General features: G+C 38.5%; 1 protein-coding gene across 2 annotated transcripts in view; it reads left to right on the top strand.

The window, feature by feature from the left end:
- Positions 1-25,366, top strand: part of LOC106825075 (heterogeneous nuclear ribonucleoprotein A1-like) — a 202,700-nt gene that overhangs the window by 78,317 nt on the left and 99,017 nt on the right. The window contains exons 3-4 of one of the 2 annotated variants that reach the window (XR_011502800.1): positions 10,179-10,310; positions 11,021-15,493. The exons of the other annotated variant lie outside the window; for it this stretch is intronic. The gene's annotated coding sequence lies outside the window, so the exon portion shown is untranslated. Of the gene's footprint in view, positions 1-10,178; positions 10,311-11,020; positions 15,494-25,366 lie in introns of those variants that run through there. 2 annotated transcript variants of the gene reach the window in all.

Here is a 25,366-nt window from a genome sequence, read left to right as displayed (position 1 = left end):
GGCCTAAACATGCATTTTCTTTCCTTATTAATATGCTCTGTGGTTAAAAGAAAGTTCTGAGCACTTTAAAATGATGTAATAGTACTTATGTTCCTTAAATTGACACAGATTTGCATACAGCTTGCACCTTTTTCCATTTTACTTTGGTTGAATAACATAAAAACCTACTGACTCATTTTCTTGAGGAACGCTGGTTATGGGTTCACTTCATAAATAGATGCTAAACAATAATTTATCCAGGAGGCTGGGACCCTGCTCTGAGTCTTATTGTCACACTCTTTCTATCCTCTGGAACTTTCTAGTTACAGTGCTGCAGATAGGTAAGAAGATTTTCAACCTATACATTTCTAACATTCTATGTTTCTAATATCTCAAAGTAATCTTTCAGGAAGTCATTTTTAAAGAGGCATGGATGGAGGATGCATCTAAGGCATCTTATGCTCAGGCAAATTCTATACTCTCTTTGGATATATATTATATTTCACTATGAGAACAGATGGCAGCAGAAGATTTCAACTTGGTGAATTCCACAAAATGGACTACATGGCTTAGCATGATGGTGTAAAGCCATGGCGTCCGGGTGGGGCAATGATAATTCTATGTTTTCAAACTTTAAAAGATCATTTCCACTGGGTGATTTGATTAGCATACTGCTTATATAACACTTGTTAATACCTTAAACGTTTTTTTCAAAGCACTTTTACACTTGTTGTCCCACTGGATCCCCGTAAATACCCTGACAAGTAGGCAGAACAAATCTTCTGTTTGAGAGATGAAGCTGGAGACACTGTTACTTGTCCAGTATAACACTACTAGGAACTGGGTAGAACTGAGACTTGAACCCAGGTCTTCTGACTTTTTTCCCAGACTTTTCTGTTAGACACAGTCTCTGATGCCTAAGGGTACTGAGCAAGGGCTCTTGGGAGGCTGCACTTTTGTCTAAGTTCTGAAGGCCCAGCAGGAAAGATGATTTTGGCCATGGGAAATTTACCATGTAACACATACCTGATAATTCTGTGTCTCTTCCTAGTTCCATTTCCTATTTCATTAATAGGAGCTCCTGGAACAATGCCTGTGTAGTCAATGCGATAGGAAGTCTCTCTCAGACTTTTTATTTCCACAAGTCTTTCCCTGAGGGAAATTCAGAACAATCATCTGCCCTCTTGGATCCAGTAGCAGTAGGATTCTTAAGAATTCTTGTTTTCCTCAGAGATGAGGCCCTGTAACCACCTTAAAGAAACCCAGTGTTCTGTGGGAGAATAATATTGAACAGGGTGAGGGAAGTGCAGCTTGTGAGTCATAAATATTTACATTTCGTGGAGGCTTTGGGTAAGATTAAGAGAGTTGAACAGCACGACTTTATGTGAGGAGGTGGCGGCACATTCTCTGAAATAGCCGAGGTGATACTGTTCAGGCCTCCAGCAATCATATAAATAAAGTTTCTTTAAGGTATTTTCTTAGTAGTTCAAGGCTCTATGGGTCCTTTTAAATCTCTACTTTCTCTGCTTTGATTGATTCTGCTTTTGTCATTTAAAGGCTGCATTTGACCAACACCCATCATCTGAGGAGGTTTTAACAAAGAATGCATAGCACCAGATATATGGAAATTAAAAATATCAAGCCGAATATTGATTCATCTATTTCTCTTCAGCTAAATTGCCTAAAAACTGATAACAAACACAAAATAGGGATGTACTGGAATTCAGTATCACTTCAGAATGCATTTTGGGGGCTACTTCGTTTGATTAGGGTTTAATTAGAATTTTAATTTATCTTTGTTTTATTTGCATAACAAGGTTATGAATGATGAGGCAGCTAGAGCCAGACATGTTGGCTCCAAGGTTTGCAATTTAAGTAGGGAGTATTTTACAAGAGACAAAGGGAGGGAGGGAGAATTCACTCTTCTTATAATATGCATAGCTTGCTGAAACCTGAGTTTCCCAGATTGTCTTCCTTCAGCTCCCATATCTGTAAGAAAAAGGAAAAGCAGGAGGTGGCACAGCAGACTTTGAGAGCAGATTCACTTTCTTAAGTGGGGTGAATACATCGCCAAAGCAGGAACATTCCCATGATGCCCAGAAGCTGGATGGTGTTTCGCGGTGCTGCATGCTCTCTGCAGGAAAGAGATATATTAATGCAGAGGCATACCTTAGGCTAATATTTTCTTACATCCTCTTCATTCAGAAATAGATAATAGTTGGAAATTGCGCTGTTACCATGACTATTGCCTCAAAGATACAAACAAGCTTGTGTAAAGTAGGAGGAATTTCTCCTCAGAGCTGTTGTATTCCCATGTAAGTCTCCTGCTCATATTCGGACACGGTGTCTCTGACCTCGTCATGGCACGCTCTTGACTGTCTCCTCAGGTCTGGGGAGTCAGAATATCTGGGGCTTGAGTTGTTGGGCATATATATTTTGAAAAATCTTTTGTGATTTTGATATGTTCCTTATTGCTTTACTTTTGCCCAAATTTACCTATCTGAGTCCTGTGGCTTTAAGCCCCAGTTCTAAGTGACGAAACATCTAATCCCAACATTTAATTTGGGATTGCTGCTGTGAGCTGAACCTGCCTTAATGGTCTGCCCTTTGGATCAGCATTTGCTCTTTAATAAGAATCTACATAGCTTTGTTGCTAAAGAAATGTCCAGTTAGCTTCAAGAACATGGGGAGACCATGAGAGGAGATATATTTGGGGTGGGAGAGCATTTTGGGGACATTGGAAACCACACAGAGGTGACCACCTATTCTAACTAAGCATAAGATTGTCTTTGTTCATAAACTTTGTGAGGCCTAATGTATTGATAAAATTATTGGAAGAGCAGACTGAAATGTGATTGCCTTGTTTTAATCCAGCCTGAGGCAAGGGACCTAGCTTGAAATTGCCATTTGGCTCTCCAATCCATTAAAGGCCTCTAGATTTGCCCTTTGCTGCCAGTTTCACTTTCAATTTCACCTTGACACTTCCGTTAATTTTGTTTAGGAAACCCAGTTACCAAGCTGCAGATGAGATGGAGTTAGAAGTAGATATGCTCAAGCCATATTGAACCTCAGAAAAGGAAGAGCTATTGTTTGTCAGGAACTCTCTGGGGAGTGACTGGGCTGACATTTTCTGTTTCCTGATCAGCAGCCACAGTGAGGAGTCAGGGTGGTTCTGACTTCTGCTCTCAGCATTGCCTCTTTCCCCTGTGGCTGAAGTAAGCCTCTTATGAAGCATCTCAGATACCAACCCGTGATAGCTCAGGTGTCAGGAGGAAAGGAGAGGGGGAACAATTCCTCTGGGTTATCAAAGTACTGTTTTCTTTTTCACCTTGGTGAGCATCTGAAAGACATGCCTAGGCTTTCACTCTTGGGAAAAGTGATCCTCGATACTGATCTTACTTGAGATAAGGGAAGACACTCTCCCCTGTCCATCTGTGTCCTCCTGTTTGCTGGGGATAGTTCTAGGGGTACAAGGAGAGGCATAGACAAACAGCCATGTTTACTAATATGTGATATATGAGCAACTGGTGGCATGCAAGATGACTTTAGGAGGTACAAAAACAACCCATTATGTATTATTTTTAAAACAGTTATACATTTATTTTTATAGCAACCTCCAGTTTCTGGCAAATGAAATGAATTTGTCCTTAATAATTGCAATAGAAAATTCCTTTTTAAAATAAATTTAGTTTCAAAAGGGCATCACTTTAAAGAAAAGTATTAGAGGAATAATAGTACAGTTGATATGCTGGTAGGTCAGCATTCATGAAGTTTTGTGATTGACTGAAGTTTAGGAAATGTTGACTCACAAAGACCACGGCAGAGTGAACCCAGAGAAAAAATTGGGAATTTCTTAATTAAAAAAAAATTTTTTTATATCTGTATGGCCATGACTATTATGTGGAGGTTAGCAGTTTGATCCTTCACAGTCTCTAGAAATTTTAGCTTTTAAAAGATGCTATTATTAGAAATAGTGTTATGAACTCAAAACCCACAATGTGGATTTTAAAAGGAGCAAGAGGTCATGCCTGACTCTGGGCTTTTAATGTTGGTTCTTGATTTGTCTGTTGAGTACTTAAAGCTCCTTCTAAAACATTGAGCTGTGCGAGCCCATTTGGTTTCCTTATTTAGAGCCTCGAAATCCATTCATCTCTATGCCTGGAGCTAATATGTACCGTTTCCCTACCCCCAATTCAATGGTCTAGTTCCTGGGCATCTCTGAAATCACAAATAAGAAAGTGCAAGAACTACAACTCATTAATTAGAAAAAAAGACTTATAAAGAGGAAAATAGAAATTCAAGCTTTGTATTTATTTATTCACTTGAAAATAGTTCTAAAAGATTTTCACCTCTTTTGAAGACACTCATATTGAGGAATACAGTAAGGATGATGCCGCACAGCCACCATTTCCATTGTGAAGAGTATGTTATTAACAGGATTCAAAATACAACATTATGGTTTGGTGGGAAGAGCTTTGAAGTTAGACATATGTGGATGGGATTCTTAGTTTTTCCTACTTCTGCCTATATGATCTTGTGTATATCCCCTCTAAGCCACGATTTCCTCAGCTTCAAACTGGTGAAAAACAGTATTTGTCTTATGAGTCTGTTGTGGAATTAATTTGGAAAAGGTGTAAAATGGGCTTGGCACGTAAGTGGCGTGCTTTTCCCTTTCCCTTTTCCTACAAGTAGAATCACCCAATTTGGCACTTTATTTTATACTGATCTGTTATTTGCTTTTATTTGATTGCTTCATAGTTCTGACTCCATAAATCCATTAAGATAGGGAGAATGTCTTCTGTTTGTAGTATCTGCAGTGTTGGGCTCAGAGTCAGTGCTCAACATTCACAGACTGATTAGAGGAGGTTAAGGTGACCGGGTTAGGAAGCAGCATTGCCATTGCTTTGTGGACTGGAAGAGACCTCTGAGATCTCTTAGAGCAGTGCTCCATCTCTGACATGCATCATGATGGCAGGCAGTGAGACTTTCTCAGGGAGATGACCTTGCAAGGCAAAGAGATTCACCAACATTTCTTAGTGCCATGCTTACTGCTTTGTGCCCGGGGCAACTGGCAATTTCTTTTAGGCATCTAACTTCAATCACATCTGTTGCAATTTGAAGCCTCCTTCTCTCATTCTGACTTCCATGGAGATAGAGAGCATTTAATCACTGTCCTTTGCAAAATGTGTATTTCATATTCCTGAAACCTATTATTGTCACCTCACCCTCTCCCTTTTATTTTCATGCACTGTAATTCTAGAGAAACCAGGAGTGTTGTATCTGTTTTCCAGCAACTCAACATCTGACTCAGGATTCAGCTTATTGGTAATGGCTGTAATGAAATCAGCAGTTCCAATACAAGGAAATATTCAAAACCATGCAATTTTAAGCATTAGTTGGGTGGGGGAGGCAATGTCACTAGCCAGTTGGAGTAGTTCATTCTTGTTGCTAATCTGAAATTCTAAAGTCATCTTGTAATTAAACCTCACCTCACTGAGATTTTAAAAATAATGAAATGTTTACATAAATGGCTTTAGAAAGGAATGTCTAGATTTGTTAATTTCATATGAGTGTCATATAACTGCCTCTGATCTAGTAGTTTCACAGTAGTCATGTAACTTGTTCTAAAATTACCACTTTCTCTTCTTTTAGAAGCATTTAGATGCATTTAGACAAATCATTTATCCTCTCTATAGTGGTTTATCTACCAAATGTATCTGGAACTGTCATAATTTCACCAATAAATTATCTTAGAACTCTTCTTGCATCCTGCAAGTTGATGTGAATAGCTTAAAATAAGTGTTCCCAAAAAACTGCAAAGTAAAATTTATTGCCCCAGAATTATCTGTCATCATGTCTCCTGGTAGACTATGCTCTCCATGAGGGTACGAACTGTGTCAACTGTTTTAACTTCAGTGCCTTATACAATGCCTGACACTTAGTAGGCACTGAATTTAGTTGAGTGAATGAATAAAAGAATGGAGTAAGACATGCTGATACATCAGAAGTGACTGGCTCTTGGTAGACTGTTTCCTCTGAGTATTGGCTGGTTTGGATGTGTTTGGAGCTGCTTGTATCTTAGGGATACAAGTTGATTCTGGGTCAGAGTGGTCAGATCAGAGAAAGTACAAAAAGCTGAAAGTCAATTCATTGTCTTTTGTCTATTAAATTTTTATGAATGGCTAGGACATTGGGAGGAATTATGGAATTCACTGGACTCCTCAGATCACCAGATCCAATAATGTATTTTGTACATCCAGTAGTGCATCAGATATTAGCTCCACTTGTGCTAATATCTGGGAATATGGACTGGCTGTGAGCACTCTAGTCCTTGCTGGTTTGAAAATCACAGACGAGGTGTATTTCTTGGAGTCCAGCTATCTTGATACAGGTTGCTAGGCAAAGCCTTAAATAGGATCCTTGGATGTCATATGGAAAAACTCTAACCACCCAAGTTCAAATTCTGGATTTGCCACTTTCTGTTCCATAATCAGTAGATTGATGATCAGTCTCTTTCATTAGAGATGAGTTCCTTAGAGAACTTCCGGATTTTAATTGCCTTTGACTTCCGCTCACTTAGTACAGTGACTGTCATATGTAGGTTTTCAAAAAATATTTGGTGAATGAGAATGAGTGAAACTTACACAGAGCTGCAGAGTGTTAATGGACCATCAAAAATACCCATGATCTTATTTAGTGTTGAAGTTTGTTCTATGATAAGATTTCAGAAACTTAAAAAACTTTCTTTAAAATGTTTTTGTTTAAAACTAAGACAAAGGAAAATAAATCTCCCTAAAACATAATTGGCCATGTTTATTTTTAGAAAAGAAACTATTACTGTTTTTGGTTAGGAACAATCTGTACCTTTCCATAAACATGTCACATTTTTGAACTGCAAGAAGAAAACAAGAGAAAGGAAAATTCAGTCTCCTTCCTATTGTTTCAAAGTCCATCCAAATTAGGGATTTTTTTTCTTTTTACCATCCCTAGTAAGTGTCAGCTAGACTGTGGTGCTGGTGTGGTAGCAACTGGAAAGGCTTAGATTTGTGCATCAATTTGTAATTAGTGCATAATATTCAGCAGTTACTCAAGGCACTTAGCTCTCCATCTTTACCAACGCCACTTGTGCCTGGTGGGTTAAATGTGAAGAACTCTGGAACCAAACATATCTCAATTCCCCTGGGCTCTCTGCTTTTAATAGCGGATTCACATATAGCTGCACGGATTTTCTCTAAAGCCTCAGGGATAACACTCTGTTAGCATGCCTTTCTTAAGTTTCCCTCACATTCTGTCACAGGTGGAACCACCTGATTCCAAACTTCTTTTCAGGGTTTGGATAGATTTTTATCTCTGCTGTCCCATCCAATTGTTCTCCCTGCTGGTCAGATGTCTCCTTTCCTATTCTGTGTTCCTGCAGCTGCTGTTTTTTTGGTTGCTTTCTCTGCTTCTGCTCTTGCTCAGACCTTAACATCAGAGTTGAGGGAGTTGTCACAGTGAAATCTCTAGCTGCCTCAGACTGGCATTTGAGATCACTTTCCAACCTCTGTAATACAACAGGGAAATCACAAAGAAAATTCCCACAAACTGATAAAGGTGAAATGAGTATAGGAGAAATAACACATTACATGCAAGCAAACAGATAAAACAGAAGCAAGAAAAAGAGAAAGGCTTCATGGTTTCCACCTCTCCTGAGGCTGCGTGTAGGCTGTCCAGACATCACCACTAAGGATCTAAACACATTAGAGCAAAAGCTTTCATTCATCAAAGGAGTGTCAGTTAGGAATTGTGTGACTACACACAGGGTAATGCCAGCTGCCATTAGTTAGCATTCAGGAAACACTAGTTAGGGAAACCTCCAAGATTTTAGTGGCTAAACCAATGGAACTTCATTTCTTGTTCATTGGTCAGTCTAATATAGGTGTTACTGGTTCACGGGGCTTGAGGGCTGAGGCTCTACTGAACTGAAAGAAGTCAGTATGAAACCCTGACATAGGTGCTGCCATCTTCTCCATGTGGTTTCCAGTAATTAACTAAGAGGACGGAGGAAAACTTGGGAGGATTTCCTGGATCAAGTTTGAAAGAGGTGGACATTGGTCACTTAACGTTGAACGAAACTCACTCACATGACCATGCCAACTGAGACAACAGAAACTAAGACCAATAGGGAGAAGAAACAAATTCCTATTTGCTTCCAAGTTGATTCTATGTGCCAATAATCATTCCCAAAGTTCCTTCTTAAACATAAATCTCTAGTTGGATTTCTTTCTTTACTTTATCATCTTAATGGTAAGCTGAGAAATGTAGAAAGAAGAAGAAACATATTTTCATAAGACAGCTAACATTTTGATTCTTTTTTTGGCAGGGGAAGATTCACCCTAAGCTAATATCTGTTTCCAATCTTCCTCCTTTTTTTTTTTCCTTCCCCCCCAACAAAGCCCCAGTACATAGTTGTGTATAGTTGTAAGTGCTTCTAGTTCTTCTATGTGAGCTGCTGCCACAGCATGGCTACTGACAGATGAATGGTGTGGTTCTGCGCCCAGGAACCAGACCCGGGCCACTGAAGTGGAGCACACTGAACTTTGACTGTTAGGCCATCAGGGCTGGCTCTTTGATTATTTTGTCTATTCAAAGATCAAACTCAGCCTGTCCCCAAAGGAGACAATTAATAGTACCATTTAGCTATTGTGTCCAAGTCGAAGTCCATAATTTCTGAGTGCTAAGTAACTGCCTTAATCAGGTACAGAATTATCTCCATCAGTTCCAGCCACCTCTTACAAAAAAAGGAAAAAAAACTTCCTCCCGTTAGCAGGTATACAATACTGGGTCAAAAACAGGATAACTGTAAGACAAATTTCCTTTAGAAAAGGGAAGAATAGGAGGCCCAGTGGGTGGTCAGTGGTCCATTTCAAGAATGGAATCTTGCTGGGCAAGCATTGTGAGGGCCCCCTGCTTAGCAGGGAAGGATGTTTCTGAGCAGACCCTGGATTCACTCTCAGGACGGAACTCCGTTTTTCTTTGTTTTCTTCTCCTCCTGATCGGCCCTTGAGGTCTTCTTCCTTGACTCGAGGTTCTTATTTTTCCTTTTCATAAGCAGTGAGTCATTGGTAAGTCTACCTTCCTTGGGGACAATCCAGCTTTTGCAACCTGCTCTCTGCTAGTGCAAGTTTAGGGTGCCAAGACTTCTTTTACAGTCATAGGCTAGTTTTTCTTCTCTTTCTTTATTTTTTTGGCCAAGTTCATGGATTCTTTTGGTAATACAACTCCTTAAAAAACTCACTAGACTTCTGTGTTACATGCTTTCAAGTTAGATTCATGTGCCAATAATCATCAACCAAAGTTCTTTCTCACATACAATTCTCAAGCCTGATTTATTTCACTGCATCCTCATCTTAATGTCTCTTTCTCTCACTTTAATGGAGGCTGCTTTGAGGTCATTTGAAACAATTTGAGTCTTTTGTTCAATTGATAAGAATTAATGGACCTTTTCTACTCAAAGCCGTTTTCTACTTTATTTCATACTTTTTTTGGGTTCAGAAGCCATTGGCTTTTCCAGCCTTGTGAGCTTTCAAATTTCTGTACTCACTTTATGCCTTAGCCAAAATCTTCCTCACAATAACTTGCTATAAACAGCATATAGCAACTGATAGACACCACCGTATTCTTTCTTTTAAACTCCTTCCCCGGGACTAGTCTCAATAGACACCTGGTCTGCCTTCCAGATTGTTGCAGGCAGCCCTTTTTATCAACTGTCTTGCCAAAACAAAACAGAGTTTTCCTCTTCTAGCTATCCATCACCTGGGTGCTAAACCAATGCCAAATATTTGGTTTTTTGTTCCATCCAAATCCCACTTCAAATAGCATGTTAGGATTTAGGATAATTTTAGCTGTTGTAACAAATTAGTCCCCCAATTTCATTGACTTCATGTATTATAAGTTTATTTTCTCTCATGTGAAAGTCCAAAGTAGTTGTTCCTGTTTGGTGTGGGGGGGTTCTGACAATCATTCAGGGACCCATGCTGATGGAGTCTTTGCTGTCACTGACCTTCAACGTGTCTTCCAACTTTGTTTCGGATATCAGCTTTCAGCAAACAGAAGTAGGATGAGCAGGAAGATACACACGAAGGAAATTTATGTGGACCAGTTCTGTAGTAGTGCTTGTCCCTCTCGCGACATTCATATTAGCACATTTAACTGTTAAGGAGGCTGGGAAAAGTCATCTAGCTGTGCGCTCAGGAGGAAGAGAAAATGGTTTGGAAGAACAGCACTAGGAGCCTGCTGTGGTGCCTTCAACAAATGGGAGTTTGTTTTTCTTCTGTTCAAGACGTCTCAAGGTAGGTTGCCTGAAGCTGGTGCACTGACCCTATAAGGACAGTAGAGACTATATTTTTCTCCCCTACTCCTCTTTATTCAAGGAAAGAAGTGCCCTTGCCTGAGATTTCTGGCAACAACTTATTAGCCAGACCTGAGTTAAGTTACCATTATTAGTAGGAAAGGAGGCTGGGAAATTGGGTACTTTGGCTAGGCGCGTTTCCACTCTGTTTAAAATCGGTTCAATTAGTAAGGAAGAAGGGAGAATGGACATTGGGTAGGTAATTAGCAGTGTCTGCCTCGAAGGATAATATGGTTTCCACATTCTAGGAGAAAATCCTTCCCTGGTACAAAGCTCTTTTTCTCTCAGAAAGTAGCATATAAAGCACTCCTATCTTCTAGAAATACTCAGAAATATATATTTGAAATACGTCTTTCAGTACCTTGCACCACACCTGGAACATAGTAAGTAATTAATTTTTTATTTAAATAGTAAAAAAAATGAACAAATATATCAGTATACCTGTATGACTGGAGGAGTCAAAAGGAGATGTCCTTTGACAACTGTGACTAACAAATGTGCAAGTCTGGTTATGTAACGAATAGATTGAGATAGTTACTGTCTCTATACAAATCATTTTCCCCAGATATTTCTTATTTATGAGGTAGTTTGTGCCTTCTAAGTCCTTAACAACTTATGTTCAAGTTTCTTCTCTCTCTTTTGTGCTCCCAGAGAAAACTGAAGAAAAAAACCCGAACAAACCTGAAAGAAGACCATAGAAAAGGAGTCACCCAAAAGAGTGAAAAAATATATTTAGTAAAGGACTCAAAACTTTTAGAAGGCAGGGACTGCATCTTTTTTTGGGGGGGGTGGGGGTGAATATGGTTTAGAGACCAGTGAAATGTAAAGCTAACTTACTTTTTGGCTGAAATTGATTGATTGTGCAAATACTGATTATTACAATGCCTGGAAAAATTCGTCTAGTCAAAAATAGCAATTGCCATGACTACATGTCCATGAGTCTCTCTCTTTTTTACTTGCTTTGTCTGCTGGTTGAAACAGGGAGGGACAGACACGTGAGAGGTACACGCTATGTGCCACTGCTTCTGACGCTGCCATGGTTAACATGACGGGGTCAAAGCCACTTCACAGTTTTGCTTCAGAAGCCACAAAAGACTTCCTGTGATGTCAGGCAGCCTGCAGTAACCCAAATGGTCGCCCCAAAAGGCACATCTCTGACGTAAGCTGCCATTATCAAGCAATAATTATTTCTTCTTTTGAGGAGTCAGCTTGCCAATCACTCTGACACGCTTTCACTTTGTTTCAATGGTACACGTTTTTCTTTTGCTTTTCCACAGAAAGAGTCTTTGACAGACTTAGTTACTTTCAGTGCCAGTCACTGCCTTGCTGGAAGTCTGTCTGGATGTCCCTTCTGCAAAGCAACTAAGTCCTTCCAGCATCAAAGTGAGAATAAAAATATCTTGACAAGCTCATCTCTCTTTTTGAATCCCTTGGACACTTGGGCACTGGTGTGCTCTGAATCCAGGATCGTGCTGGGAGAGCAGTAAGCTGATGGCTGTGGAATGTGCCCTTGGAAATGGAACGGCCTGGAGGTGGGGAATTTCAGCCAGGTGCTGGCACCAAAGGAGATTTAAGCAAATTCTTCTCAGATTTGTGCATAGAGATATGATTTTCTTAAAATTAAAAACTCATAATGTGAAAGTTCTCATTAGAAAACAGAAAAACATTTTGACTTAGCTTGTCAGGGAACATACAACTTATTTCAGGTTATTATTTTCTTTTTGAAGACTTATATTTTAAAAATGTAACAAAAACAAAATTAAGACTAATTTTACCACTTGCTGAATGGGAAAGTGAGACTTGTTTTGAGAATGGACCTAGCTAGGGGAGTCTTATGTTTTTCTTGCTTTCACAGCCCTGGCTCTACAAACGATTCCAGAACAATACATATATTAAAAACTTTGTTCTGCTTCATAAAAACTGGCTTTCTCTGTTAAACTTTGTGTTTTTGGGGTGCCCTCTGTATCCTTCATGGATATAATTTCTGATTCTCTGGTTCGTTTTAATAATCACTATTAGAGTTGACATGGCCTGCCTTCTTTCTCCAAGGGATTCTGCAGATCTCATATTTCTTTTGCCCCAGGCTGCTGAGTTTTTGAAGAAAATTAAAAAATTTTTAGTGATGTCTATTTCAATATATTTCCTATTGTCCAGGGCTTTGTTCAAAATATCTACATTTTCCTGCTTTGTGTTGTTTCTTATTAACAGGGCAACGTGATGCCACAGACCTGCTATTTTGACCCTTTTCTCCAGCTTACTGAGAAAATTATCTGTATGAAAAAATGGTACCTCCATTAACACCGCTGACAACAACGCCTGACAACTGGGAGGGATACCTCCCTCCCTCTCATTCTCCATATTTACTCAGTTACCGAGGCCTGTGGATTTTTCCTTCCCAAGCATCTTTCTAATCTGTTCCTTTTTTCCATTCCTGCTGCCATAATCTTGGTCCAATCTAACATCATCTCTCAGCTAGACCAGTACAATAACTTCATTTTTGACCCATGTTCATTCACACTTGCCTCCCCTAATACGTTCTCTGCACTTCAGCCAGTGCTCTTCTCCTAAGGTAAATTGAGGATGTCATTTCCATACCTAAATTCTCTCAATGGCTTTGTCCAAAGACATACACCACAATCCTTAACATAGTCTAATAGTCTCGCATGACCTCATCTTATTTTTCTCCTTCTGAACTTCCATGTCTTTCTTGAAGACACCCTTCTCCTTTACCCCTTGAGAGCTTCGTGCTGGCTATTCCATTTTTCTGGATCTCTCTTGTCTCTCTGCTTCACTGAGCTGATGGAGTCTGAACCATTGTAACATTTCTAACATTGACTTTAAAAAACTAATGTGACTCATACAATGGTCATGAAGGTGTGGGACTCTGAGTCTTTGGGTTACAAATATTTCTACGCCTTTTTGTTTTTCTTCTGCTAGGTGCTCTGAGGCAAACTAGCAGTCCAGTCCTTTGGACGAGTCAACACAAGTTGCCTTGATGCCTTTCTTTAAATCTTGAATGTTGCACAAGCCCCACCTGCCCTGGCTAAGAAACCAGAGCATGTTACTCCAGCTGATGATTCCTATTTGGAATAATCCAGCAAATGAGTCTCTGGAAGTGTCATTTTGGGGACTGTGTAACATGTCTGCTGGAGCTGAGTTTGTTTACACTTTGCCAGTGTCATCATTTACAAACTTCAAAAAACACATTGACAAATTCCCTAGCTGTTTTGGCAGCTCTTCCATCAATCACCCAACTAATAGCACCAACATTTCTCCTGGGCTATTATAGTCACTTCAATCGCTGCTGCTGCAGCTTCAGGAGAAGATAAATCAGAAGGGGTTCTTTTAGATGGTCTCAGGTACAACACCATTTTTCATTAAGCGGTGCTTCCCTCCTCACTCTTCTCTCCCTGCTCTTCCTCCACTCTCCCATAAACAATTCTTTCTGCTTTGTACCACCTTGGATAAAGTAACCTGGATCTATGGCGTTCCTTTAGAGGCCCCTTTGCAACATCATTGGGTAATGGGTCCATTTATTATTTTGGATTTTTGTGTGTCCTCTTTGGTTGCTCCATGCAGCCCTCTCAAATCAATAAGTGTATTGTGTTTCTGCCGGCAACAGGTGCCTAGCTTCCCAGGCCCAACACACCCTCAGAGACGGGCTCACATGTCTAATGACCACAGCATGAAAACCTGAAACCATTTTGCCTTTCAACCAGGTTCTTTGTGTGGCAGTGTCAGGCAGCAGCTGTATCTCTAAGACTGAGTGGCTAGATAGAGTATGCATGATCTTGAACTTTTACAGTTTCCTTCTATTGCTAAAGCCTCTCGCCCCTTTTCACAAAATACAAATATTGCAAATACTCAGCTGCTACAGCACCTATGCAGATTTGTTTTTCTTGGGGCTCACCCCCTTCCTTGTTTTCTGTATTCAAAGCTTGTCTTCTTTTCTTCAGAGACTGACTTATCTTAAACAAAAGTGTATTAAAGAAACACACACACACACAACCAACCCCTTCCAACTTCCTTACCATTAAGAAGCACGACTACATCTTCTCCCTTCACTGCACACACATTCAGAATCTGGACCGTGAAAGGGGAGTGCCTGCCAAACTTGGCAGATCAGGTGAGGAGGGCTGGCAGGGGTTCTGCCGCCCAGCTGGAGTGTTTGCAGGCTGCGGTGCCAACTGTAGGGCCAAATAAACCCTAAGACCGCATTTCAAGTTGCTGCCTGAGCGATGCTGTTAACTCCATCACTGAGGGCTCTATTCATCCTAAATGATCCATGGTCCTGGACAAAGCACCCACTGCAGCCTGTTGCAAATCTTGGCTCTGTACCTGCTCAACCTATTAATCAGAATTTTAACTGGGCTTTGGAGCGTTTTTCTTCCGTGTGTAAGTCAGAGAGCTGATCATGGTGGAGACTTCATGTAAATGATGCCATCAACTTGATGCATGGGGCCTTCATTGTCTGAATCTGTGGTCACGGGGAGTATTATTTACCCTAAAAAAGTAATCCTTCTTCTGGATCCCTTAACTGCTCCAGGCTGTCTTCACTATTAACAGTATCTCTGATTGCCATCTCTGTCTTGGTGCTGAAATGACCAAACGGCAGTGATCATTTTTTTTTGTTTGAAAGGACTGTTCTCTGTAGGTGAAAGAGAAAGACCCTTGATGTTCACATTTTTTAAAAGTAGTTTTTTCAAGGTGGATTTTTGTTTGAACTCTAAATGGCAGTCAGCCTCAAAGCTGTTTTCAGTTGACCAGCGATAATTAACTGCTTGTAGAAGCGAAAGTATTCATAAAGACAACTGGCTGATTAGAATTTACTGACCTCATAAGGCAGGAATATTTTTGAATTCTGTTTTAGCCTCAGTAACATGAGAAATCCTTAGTACAGAGAAAGAATCAACATTTGTTCCTTGTGTCTATTGATGATTTTATTTATATCAGACCTAAAAGTGAGGTAATAAATGTAAATATTCCAACACATTTACAGTAGACTGTTTTGACTTGATGTTTTAAATAGTACAACGTTTGTCAAACTTGAGTATTGTACAGATTCCATTTAAAGGATGCAATTCTTGTGACCCTCCAGTGTTGACTTGAATTTATTAAATTAGCAATAAGCTTCTTATGTGTGTAACTTTTTCTACCAGTATAAAACCCAAACAAATTAACAAATTTAATATAAACAAAACCAGAAAATCAATAGAATGTAAATTAGCAACAGTAATTAAATGTGAAAGAAAATGTTGATTGCTAAGACTATAAATGGGTAACTCAGTGGAACCATGGTACTAAGCCGTGCACTAGTTTAGTAGAATGTGGCATGTCAATGCTAATGTGTTATATGATCACTGGGGCACTGTGATGCTGTTTGGCCTTCCCTAGCATGAATATATCATTTATACCATTTTCTTTTCTTCTTGTCCCATTGACCCATGACAATTAATGAGGGACTGGTTGGCCTTACCTTGATCATGAGATACATGAAAAAGCTGCTTCTCAAATCATGGGGCAAAAATTGGTTAGGAAATTAAGAAAATTCAGAATATGTTCATATAACTTTTTAAATCATCACCAAAATGAAGAGACAGGATTTTAAAATTCTTATGAATGACTTGTTGAATTCTGAAAATATATCCTTTAACTGTGGTTTTAGAAATACTAATTTAAAAGAGAGCATGTCTGACAGTATTCCTGTCTTCACTCTTCTGCTAACCCACTAGTCAAAATGTCACCCACTCATTGCCCCAAGGAACTTAAGGGTGGGTTTGGAAGCATTTAAGTGTTTCTCCAAATTGTTTTTTCCCTTTTGTTATGTTAAGGAGATGCAATCACCAACCACCCTGAACCAGACCAAGCCTCACCACAAGAGCTACACCTATGACTTTTGACTTATTTTTAATGCTAAGATCTCTCCAGGAAGAGCTTGGTCTTCATTACCATAAACGGCAGTGTATTTGGATGCATGTTTTCCAGCTGAGCCAGTGCAAAGGAATACCCACCTCTCCCCTTTGAATATTCATTCCCCATATGAAATAAATGTCCCTGCTTCCCTTTGTTTGGGGAGCCATGACTCTGGAAATGATTCCTCATGGTCTCCTATTTGCTGCAAATATACCTTACTTTGTGAGACAACTTACTTCTGAGGGAGGGTCTGATTTAACTCACCAGGAGGGAACTCACTGTGGTTTCAGCAACAAAAATACACTGAGATGTTCACTTAAGCCTCTCACACTTTAGTTATTACTTTTCTGTAGTATAAGACCAACCCAGGGAAAAGAAAAAGAAAAAAAAAAAAGAGAGAAAAATTTTAAGAATAAAGCACAATTGAAATTGTGCTCACAATTGGAATTTACAACTATGTCCTGGAGGGCTTTGGGGAGAAGAAGAAGAAGGAAAAAACAAAAAGACCAACCCAAAATGACACAATTCAGTTCAATGCTATTTATTAGGTGTCTACTGTGTGCCAATCATGGAGTAAAAGGTGGACATATCAGAGAAGGAAGAATGAATATCTATTAAAAAAGAATATGATGATTCCAATACAAACTTTCCAAGAAGAATCTCTGGAAATTTTGATAATCTTAAACTTGGTTAAAATTTAACTTTACCCCACATAAACTGATTTTGAGAATTTTAGATTTTTATTTACAAGGATAAGACTAATGATTTCAGCAAAGAACTTTTAGAAATTTCCTTTTAGATAATTTGAAAAAAATTAGATGTACTTAAAAACAAGCATTCCTTTTTCTAAAAGTGGACAGTAATTTAGAATTTTCATCAAGTCAAAACCAATCTACTCAAATGGTCCTAATTATGGATGTTTGATTCTGTATCTCTTTTGAATTCAGTACCCTGCTCTTTCCTCTGTTCAGTGTAATAGGCATGAGTTGACTGCATATAATATGCATGTTTTATGCCTTTTATTAGCAATGCATTTAAAATTGTAAACTGAATGACCAACAGTTTAATTGCTGGCCTCCCAACACGGTCAAATTAGCTAATATTGAAAGGCTTTCTTTCCACTATAAAGCCATAGAGATGCTAATAACCAGGACAATTTTAATACAAACCTGAACTTACAGTAAATACCTATCAGAATCCTTTCATAATCGGGGAAATAAAGGGAGCCCACAAAAAGTTGAACCATGGTGAAGATAAACTAATTCAGTCAGGATAGGCCATCTTAATCTGGCTCACATTGCATGTCCAGCTGGAGTTGGCAGAGAACTCCATCATCGTCTTCTAGCCCTCATAGGGACCCAGGCTGACTGAGGCTCCAGCATGACACACATGATTACTAAAGCAGGAGTAAGGGAACATGGTGAATAAAGTTCTAGCTTTTAAAACATCTACAAGTAAATAACACAGATTAATTCTCTTTACATTTTACCATTTAAAGAGAGTCATTTGAGCACAACTAAATTCAATGCATGCAGGGAAATACAATCTGTGTCCAGAAAGAGAGCAGAACTGGACTATTTGTGGGCATCCCTAATAAGCTAAAGATTAAAAAATTATAAGCCACACAAAGGAATTGAACTATGGCAAAAGACAGTCATCAGGTACAAACAACAACAAACTCAGGAAAATTATTAGTTTAGTCACAATCCACACTATATAAACATGTTAGCAAAAATATAAAATAAATATGCTTACTATCATTAGAGAGAAAGAGGAAACTGAAACCATGAGAGAACAACAACAAAAAAAGATAAAGCAGAAAGACAGACTTAAGCAAAGAACCAAATCAAACCGGAAAAGAGATCTGAGGAAATCAACCAGAATGTATTAAAGAGTGATAAACAGACGGAAGATATGAGATAAACAGATGGGAGATATCAGGGGAGGTAAAAAAACAAATCATGGAGGCTCTAATGAAATGATCCAACAGAAATTGAACAGGAATTACAAAAAGAAAGAGGAGAGGGAATCAGAGACAGACAGTATTGGAAGAGATGATGGCTGAAAAATTCTAATAGTTGAAAGACCTCAGTCCTTTGGTTTAAAAATATATATATATCTCAAAAATATCTGCGCAGAATAAATAAAACACATCCTCATTTAATTCTATCACAGAAAAACTATAGAATTTGAAATATAAACAGAAAATGGTAAAAGCAAACAACAACAGGAAGAAAACAGGACGGCAGAGATTTTGTCCGCTCTTCTAGATGTCCCAAATGGAATCTGTCTCCAGAAACTCCTACTCTGGGTCAGCAGTGCAAACACTGTGACAAGTTCATGCACAAACTGTGGACTTAAGGAAATTATACAACAGGAGAGCAAGCAAATATTTCTGGGAAATGTCGTGTCTTTACATGAGAAGTTTTGTTACAAAAATGTTGTCTTAGGATATTTTACGTATTTTGAGATACTTACAATTTAAAAAAATTGCTTTTATTTAAATCTTTTGATGCCATGGTCGTAGTAATTGCCTCCCATAGGCAAGGCAATAATTATTAGTTCCATTTTAAAGATGGTAACACTGAGAATCTTGTAGGCTGAGCAATGTTTACAAGTCATAAAGCCGGTAGATTAAGAGGAAGATTGAGAGACTCGGGTGCTCTGATCCTTGATTCATGTTTTAAGTCAGGGTTTACATAAAGCAAATATTTGGTTATTGTATTTGCAAACTATGTCATATTGAAATGAGGCATCATGAAAACAGATTATCTGTTGGTTCCAAACACGGTTGCCTCAGAGAGTAACACTAGAATTGCTACATTTAGTCTTTTTACAGTGATCATATTTGAGTACAGATATTCTTTTAAGAATGCAATATGTTTCTCTAAATATTGTGCAGATACTTATTTTTCAAAATGGTTTTTGCTAAGAATATGTTTGGCCCAGACATGCTCACATTAGCAGAGACTTCTAAAATGTAACTTCTAGAGTTAACTTAGGATAGAAAGACATGAATAGTTTGAATTGGTTTGTGAATAATTAAATCTAAGCCAAGACAGTGATTTAGTAGTATTGGAGGTCCTTGCCACAGATGATATGATTGTCTACACAGAAAGTTGAAGAGAATTGATAGAAAAATTATTAGAAATAAAAAGAATTTCTGAATGTTTTTTGATGTAAGATATTCAGTGAAAGCTCTCTTATTTCCATGAGTCAGCTTTCAAGAATTGGAAAATTTTTCCAGTGTTAGTTTACAAATGTACTTACTATCAGTATGCATACTGGTTCTCACAGTAAGAGATGGTATCTATTTCCCCTTCCATTGAATCTGGGCTGTTCTTGTGGTAGAAGTGATGCCATGCCGCTTCCAGACTTAGCATCTAAGAGGGCTGGCACTTGTTCTTTTTCTCTTAGAAGCTAGCCATTGTGTAAGAAGTTGAACTACCCTAACAAGACCATGCTGTGAGAAAGCACAATATAGCCACGTGGAGAGAGAAAGAGATGCCAAGCTAGACCCCAGATATTCCATCCACCCTATCCGAGGGACAAACATGTGAGGGAAGAAGTTATCTTGGACAATCCAGCTCAGGAAGACATTACATAAGGCAGAGGAACTGCCTAGCTGAGCCCAATCCAGACTGGAGAATCATAGCAAATAATACATTTGTAAAACAAAAAAAGAAAGAAACATTTGTGTTTTAAGCCACTAAGTTTTGGGGTAGTTTGTTATGGAGCAATAGATAACCGTAACTAACGTGGCATCTAGGTGTGGGGTGCTGCCAAATCAAAAACCTAAAACATGAAATTGGCTTTGTGACTGGCAGTGAGGAACTTGTTGGAAGCAGGTGAAAAAGGCAACCTGTGTTACGTAGTCATGGCCTGTTTGGCAGCACCATTGTCTGCAAGTACATGGAAGAAAGAAAATATACCCAGTAAACTTGTGGATTTGGCTGAGGAGATTTCTAGGTAAAATTTTGTAAGCTGTCTATGATAAAGTACATAAAAAGAGAGAGAAAATGGAAAAGGAACTGCTCAGTTTACATGAGAATTTAGGGGAAAAACTCCAATCCAGGGAATGTTGAAACTATACCATTTCTTATTACCATCTCCTCCGGCTGTCAAAATGTCCTCAGAACAAAAACGAGCCTCAAGAAAAAGATCAAATGCAGGGAGATGTCAGTAAAACCTGTACCTTAGAATAAAGATTAAATCAAGTGTATGGCTATGAGATCTTTTCTGAAAACATCCAGAAGATTGGAACCAGTGCCTCAAAGTCCTTCTAAGCTAGACAAGAAAGTTTCTAAGAATTTTTCGTGTGGTGTCTCACAGCATTCTGACTTGCAGAGAGCATTCTGTCTAGACAATATCTATGGCTGCAGCTTTTGTCTAATGGAAGCAACTGAAATAAAGTTCCTAGAAAACCCACCAAACTTTTAAGAAAATTTATGGCAGTGAGCACTGCCAGTTTGAACAAAAAGAGACTAAGACACCACAAAAATAAAAAGAAGTCTTAGGATCCCCAGCCTTACATAAGCAACCATGGAAAGAAAGCTATTCAGCTGCAAACTTGGAGCTTTTCTTATGGAAAAGGAAGGGTGACTCAGAGGGCAGAACCATGAGCCACAGAGAAATATTCCAAGAGAGCAGAATTGGGGTCAAATCCAGAAACATTCCTTGCTATTGGAGCAGAGGGAACCGGGGATGTATGACTGGCTATATTTCAGAATTGCTATGGGACAGTTAAATTGCTGTATTCATTCCTTTTTGCACTTTTTAAAACAGGGGTGTCTAATGAGGTTATTCTATTCTTGCCTCACCATTATTTATTGGGCATTGAAGGGGGCAGATAATACGTAATTTTTAGTTCACAGTTTTCTGTGCCTGAAGGACTACAACTAAGGAACCTCATTTGTTCCTGGACATAAACCATATTTAGATGACAAGATCTTGCATTAAAAACCTGAGTCTGATGCCAGAGTGGGATGAAATGTTGGGATCCTGGGTGAGTATGATTAGCATGAGGGAGTGACATGAATTGCGACTTGAGGCAGTATACAATCCTTTCTTTCCTTATACGTACATGCTATTCCTCCTATCAAGAAGAACAGTCAATTTCTCCTTCCCTTGAAATTGGGCTGAATTTGTAGTTGGATTTGTCGAAAATAATGGAACAGTAGTTATGCTGTGCCAATTCCAGTATCCATTAAGAGTTCCGGGGACTTCCACTTCCCTTCTCTTGGGAGGCAGCCATCACGTAAGAAGTCCAACTACTCTGAGGCCATCATGATGTGAGCAAACTCAAGCATGCCTCTGGAGAGACCACATGCAGAGAGAGACACGCTTATCCAGCTCCCAGTTGTTCCATACATCTCAGCAGAGACAACAGTCATATGAGTGAAGGAGCTGCCTTGGACATTCCAATTCTAGCAGACACTAGGTAGAACAAAGAAATTACCCAGCCTGGCCCAGCCCATGTGGTGGAATCATGAGAAATAATACAGTGTTGTTTCTAAGTGATTAAGTTTTTAGGTGGTTTGTTTCATAATGATAGATAACCAACACATTAGTTTAAAAGTATATTATTGGGGCCTGCCCCATTGCCAAGTGGTTAGGTTTGTGTGCCCCACTTCGGCAGCCCGGGGTTCACTGGTTCAGATCCTGGGCATGGGCCTAGCACCACTCATCAAGCCATGCTCTGGCAGCATCCCACATAGAAAAAGTAGAATGACTTACAACTAGGATATACAACTATGTACTGGGGCTTTGGGGAGAAAAAAAAAGAGGAAGATTGACAACAGATGTTAGCTCAGGGCCTATCTTCCTCACCAAAAAAAAAAAAGTATATTATTTACAATAGTAACAAAAAACAAAGTTTTGAATGACTTTTATGTGGAAAGTAATAAGAATAATCAAACATTTTTGAAAGTTATTAAAGCAGATGTGTAAATGGAGAAATGAAACATGCCATAAACAGGAAGACAGTATCTTTATAATGTTAATTCTCCCCAAATTAACCTGGAAATTCAATGTGACACCACTAAAAATCACAACGTAGAGGCTGGCCTAGTGGCATAGCAGTTAAGTTCATGCGCTCTGCTTCAGTGGCCTGGGGTCCACTAGCTTCAATCCTAGGCACAGACCTATGCACCTCTTATCAAGCCCTGCTGTGCTAGGTGTCCCACATATAAAATAGAGGAAGATAAGTACAGATGTTAGCTCAGGGCTAATCTTCCTCAAAAAAAAAAAAAATCACAAAATACATTTTTTACAAGAAACTTTCCAAAATAAAATTTATTTGGAAGTAAAAATTACCTTACATAACAAAGTCATTCCTGAAGAAGAAAGATATGGGAGGAGTTTGTCTTTTGAATATCAAGAATAGGATTGTAGCAATGAAGACAGTTTAGTATCCGTGCAGAGATAAATTGAAGGGCAAAAATGGTGAACTCAGAGACTCGCAAATATACGGCAGCCTAATTTGTGACTGAGTTGGTATTGAAGACAAGTAGGGAAAGCATGGAGAATTTAGTAAATGAGGCCAGGAAAATTGATTGTTCATTTTGGAAAAAAAGTATTTACATGGATCTCTACCTCACATCACACACAGATGCAAATTCCAGATGGGTTGAACTTTAATGTGAATGACAAAACTTTATAACTTTCATTGACAATAAAACAGAACATCTTCTTGACTTGGGATAGTGAAGAATTTCTTAAATAAGACTCAAAAAGTATAACTGGATATGGTAAAATCAATAAACTTGTGTTAAAATGAAGAGTTTATGTTCATTAAAGACACCATAAAATAGTGAAAAAGCAAGACATAGAAAAGATATTTAAATGTCTTTAGGTAACATAAAGTTAGCGTCCTGAATGAATATACACAAGTCAGCTATCAATCAATAAGAAAAAAGTATTTTAAAACAACAGGCAAGGGCTTGCCCAGTGGCGTAGTGGTTAAGTTCGTGCACTCCACTTCGGGGGCCGAGGGTTCACAGGTTCGGATCCCAGGTGTGGACCTAGCACCACTTGTCAGGCCACACTGTGGCAGCATCCCACGTAAAGCAGAGGAAGATTGGGATAGATGTTAGCTCAGTGACCATCTTCCTCAGAAAAAAAATTTTAAAATAAAAAATGAAAGAAAGAATAAAAAACAGGTAAAGGGACTTGAACGGCTATTTCACAGAGAAAAGGTGATGGCCAATAGATATATGAAAATATTCTCAAACTTACACATTATAAAAGAAATACAAACTAAAACCACAATGAGATACCATTTCACTCTCCCTGGAATGGTAACAATTAAAGTGTATGACAATATCAAGTGTGACAAATATGTGGACCCCTGGGAACATTCACATATTGTTACTAGGTTTTAAAAATTGAGAGCGACTCCTTTGGAAAAAAAATAGATTTATGTTATAAAAATGACAATGACTATATCCTATTGACAAGAAAAATCGCTAGTATCTAAATATATACAGTTTATACCCCAGAGATACTCTTGTACTTAGTACCAGGAGATTTGCATATCTACAGCTAGTTAAGTGGATACATGATTTGTGCTATCTTTCTCCAGTAGAATTCTTTACTTTGGTGGAAATTAAAGAACTACAGCCATAGACATCAATGTGGATGAATCTCAAAAACAATTAGAATCATACATATAGAATGGTTATGAGTCCAAACTGGCCAAAATTAAACAATGTATTCAAAAAAGCATATATACATGTGTATATATATATATGTAGACACATGTTCACACATGCATATACATATATGTATATGATAAAATTATAAAAAATGGTAAGAAATAAAATCAGGTTTTGACATAATCTGGGTAGTACATGGGTATTTACATCATCTGTTTTTATCATCATTAAAGTGTGCATTATAATCATACTTTTAATATATAAGATATTGTAGTTTAAAAAGTAGGAAAAAAGCTTCATTACTGAGAAACTAAAGGCATGTACAAAAGAATGTGTTGTATATTAAACTCCTTTAAAAGCCTTACAATGATATCCAGTTAAATTTGGCAATTATTGTTACCAAGGTGAAGATAATGGCTATATTCTTAAAGTAAAAGCTACATTATAAAACAGTAACATTTTGATGATGATGTCCTGGCATGAAAATTCCAGAAGAAGCCAACCAGAATGGGACTAGGGGCAGGGAAGGAGGTCGGAAGGCAATAGATAATTCAGGTTGCAAATTACTAAGTGTCAAAGAAAAGGGTTTTTATGGACCCAAATGAACAAACAACAAACCAAAATGAAACAATAATGAAAACACACACATGCTATGAGAAGATACAGAACAATAGTGTCACAAATGTAAAATAGGATGACAGAAATAAATCCAAAATTATCTGTTGGAATGATAATGACAATTTGAGTAAAACAAAATAAACTTGCCCAGGTCAAGGAAAACCAAAATAAAAGGACAGACTACCACATTTGTTTAAAAAATAAAGCAAAAGAAAAACCTAAACCCAACGCTACATAGAATATAAGAGACCTACTTTAAAAATGACTTATAAAGGTGATAGAAAAGATATGAAAGTGTATTCAGGTCAAATGAAACCCAAACTGCAGGGTTAGAAAAATTAATATACAAAATTGAATGGAAGGCAAACAACGTTATATGGAAAGGACATTCTTTAAGAGAATTGCCCACAATAGAGATGTAACCATCACTATCTTTTACTATAAACAATGGGTCTATAATACTATAAACAGATTCACCCTGAGATAACACCTGTCCCAATCTTCCTCTATTTTGTATGTGGGTCACCACCATAGCATGGTTAACAAGTGCTGTAGGTCTGCACCTAGGATCCAAACTCGTGAACCTGGGCTGCTGAAGTGGAGCATGCTGAACTTAACCACTCACCCGCAGAGCCAGCCCCAGAGCCACATTTAATTTTGCTACCCTAACACTGCTGTCAATATACTGAGCATCATTGTGCTTAGTAAGCCAAATCCTTTCTCCTCTGGTCCTATAACGGATAGGTTTCTGCAGGAATTACACAGAACCACTTGCCTGGAGCCCTAACTGTCTGCCTAGTCCTTTTTTCTC

Source organism: Equus asinus, chromosome 4, assembly GCF_041296235.1.
Source record: "Equus asinus isolate D_3611 breed Donkey chromosome 4, EquAss-T2T_v2, whole genome shotgun sequence".
Classification (NCBI taxonomy): Eukaryota; Metazoa; Chordata; class Mammalia; order Perissodactyla; family Equidae; genus Equus; species Equus asinus.
This window is presented reverse-complemented; position numbering and strand designations above follow the sequence as displayed.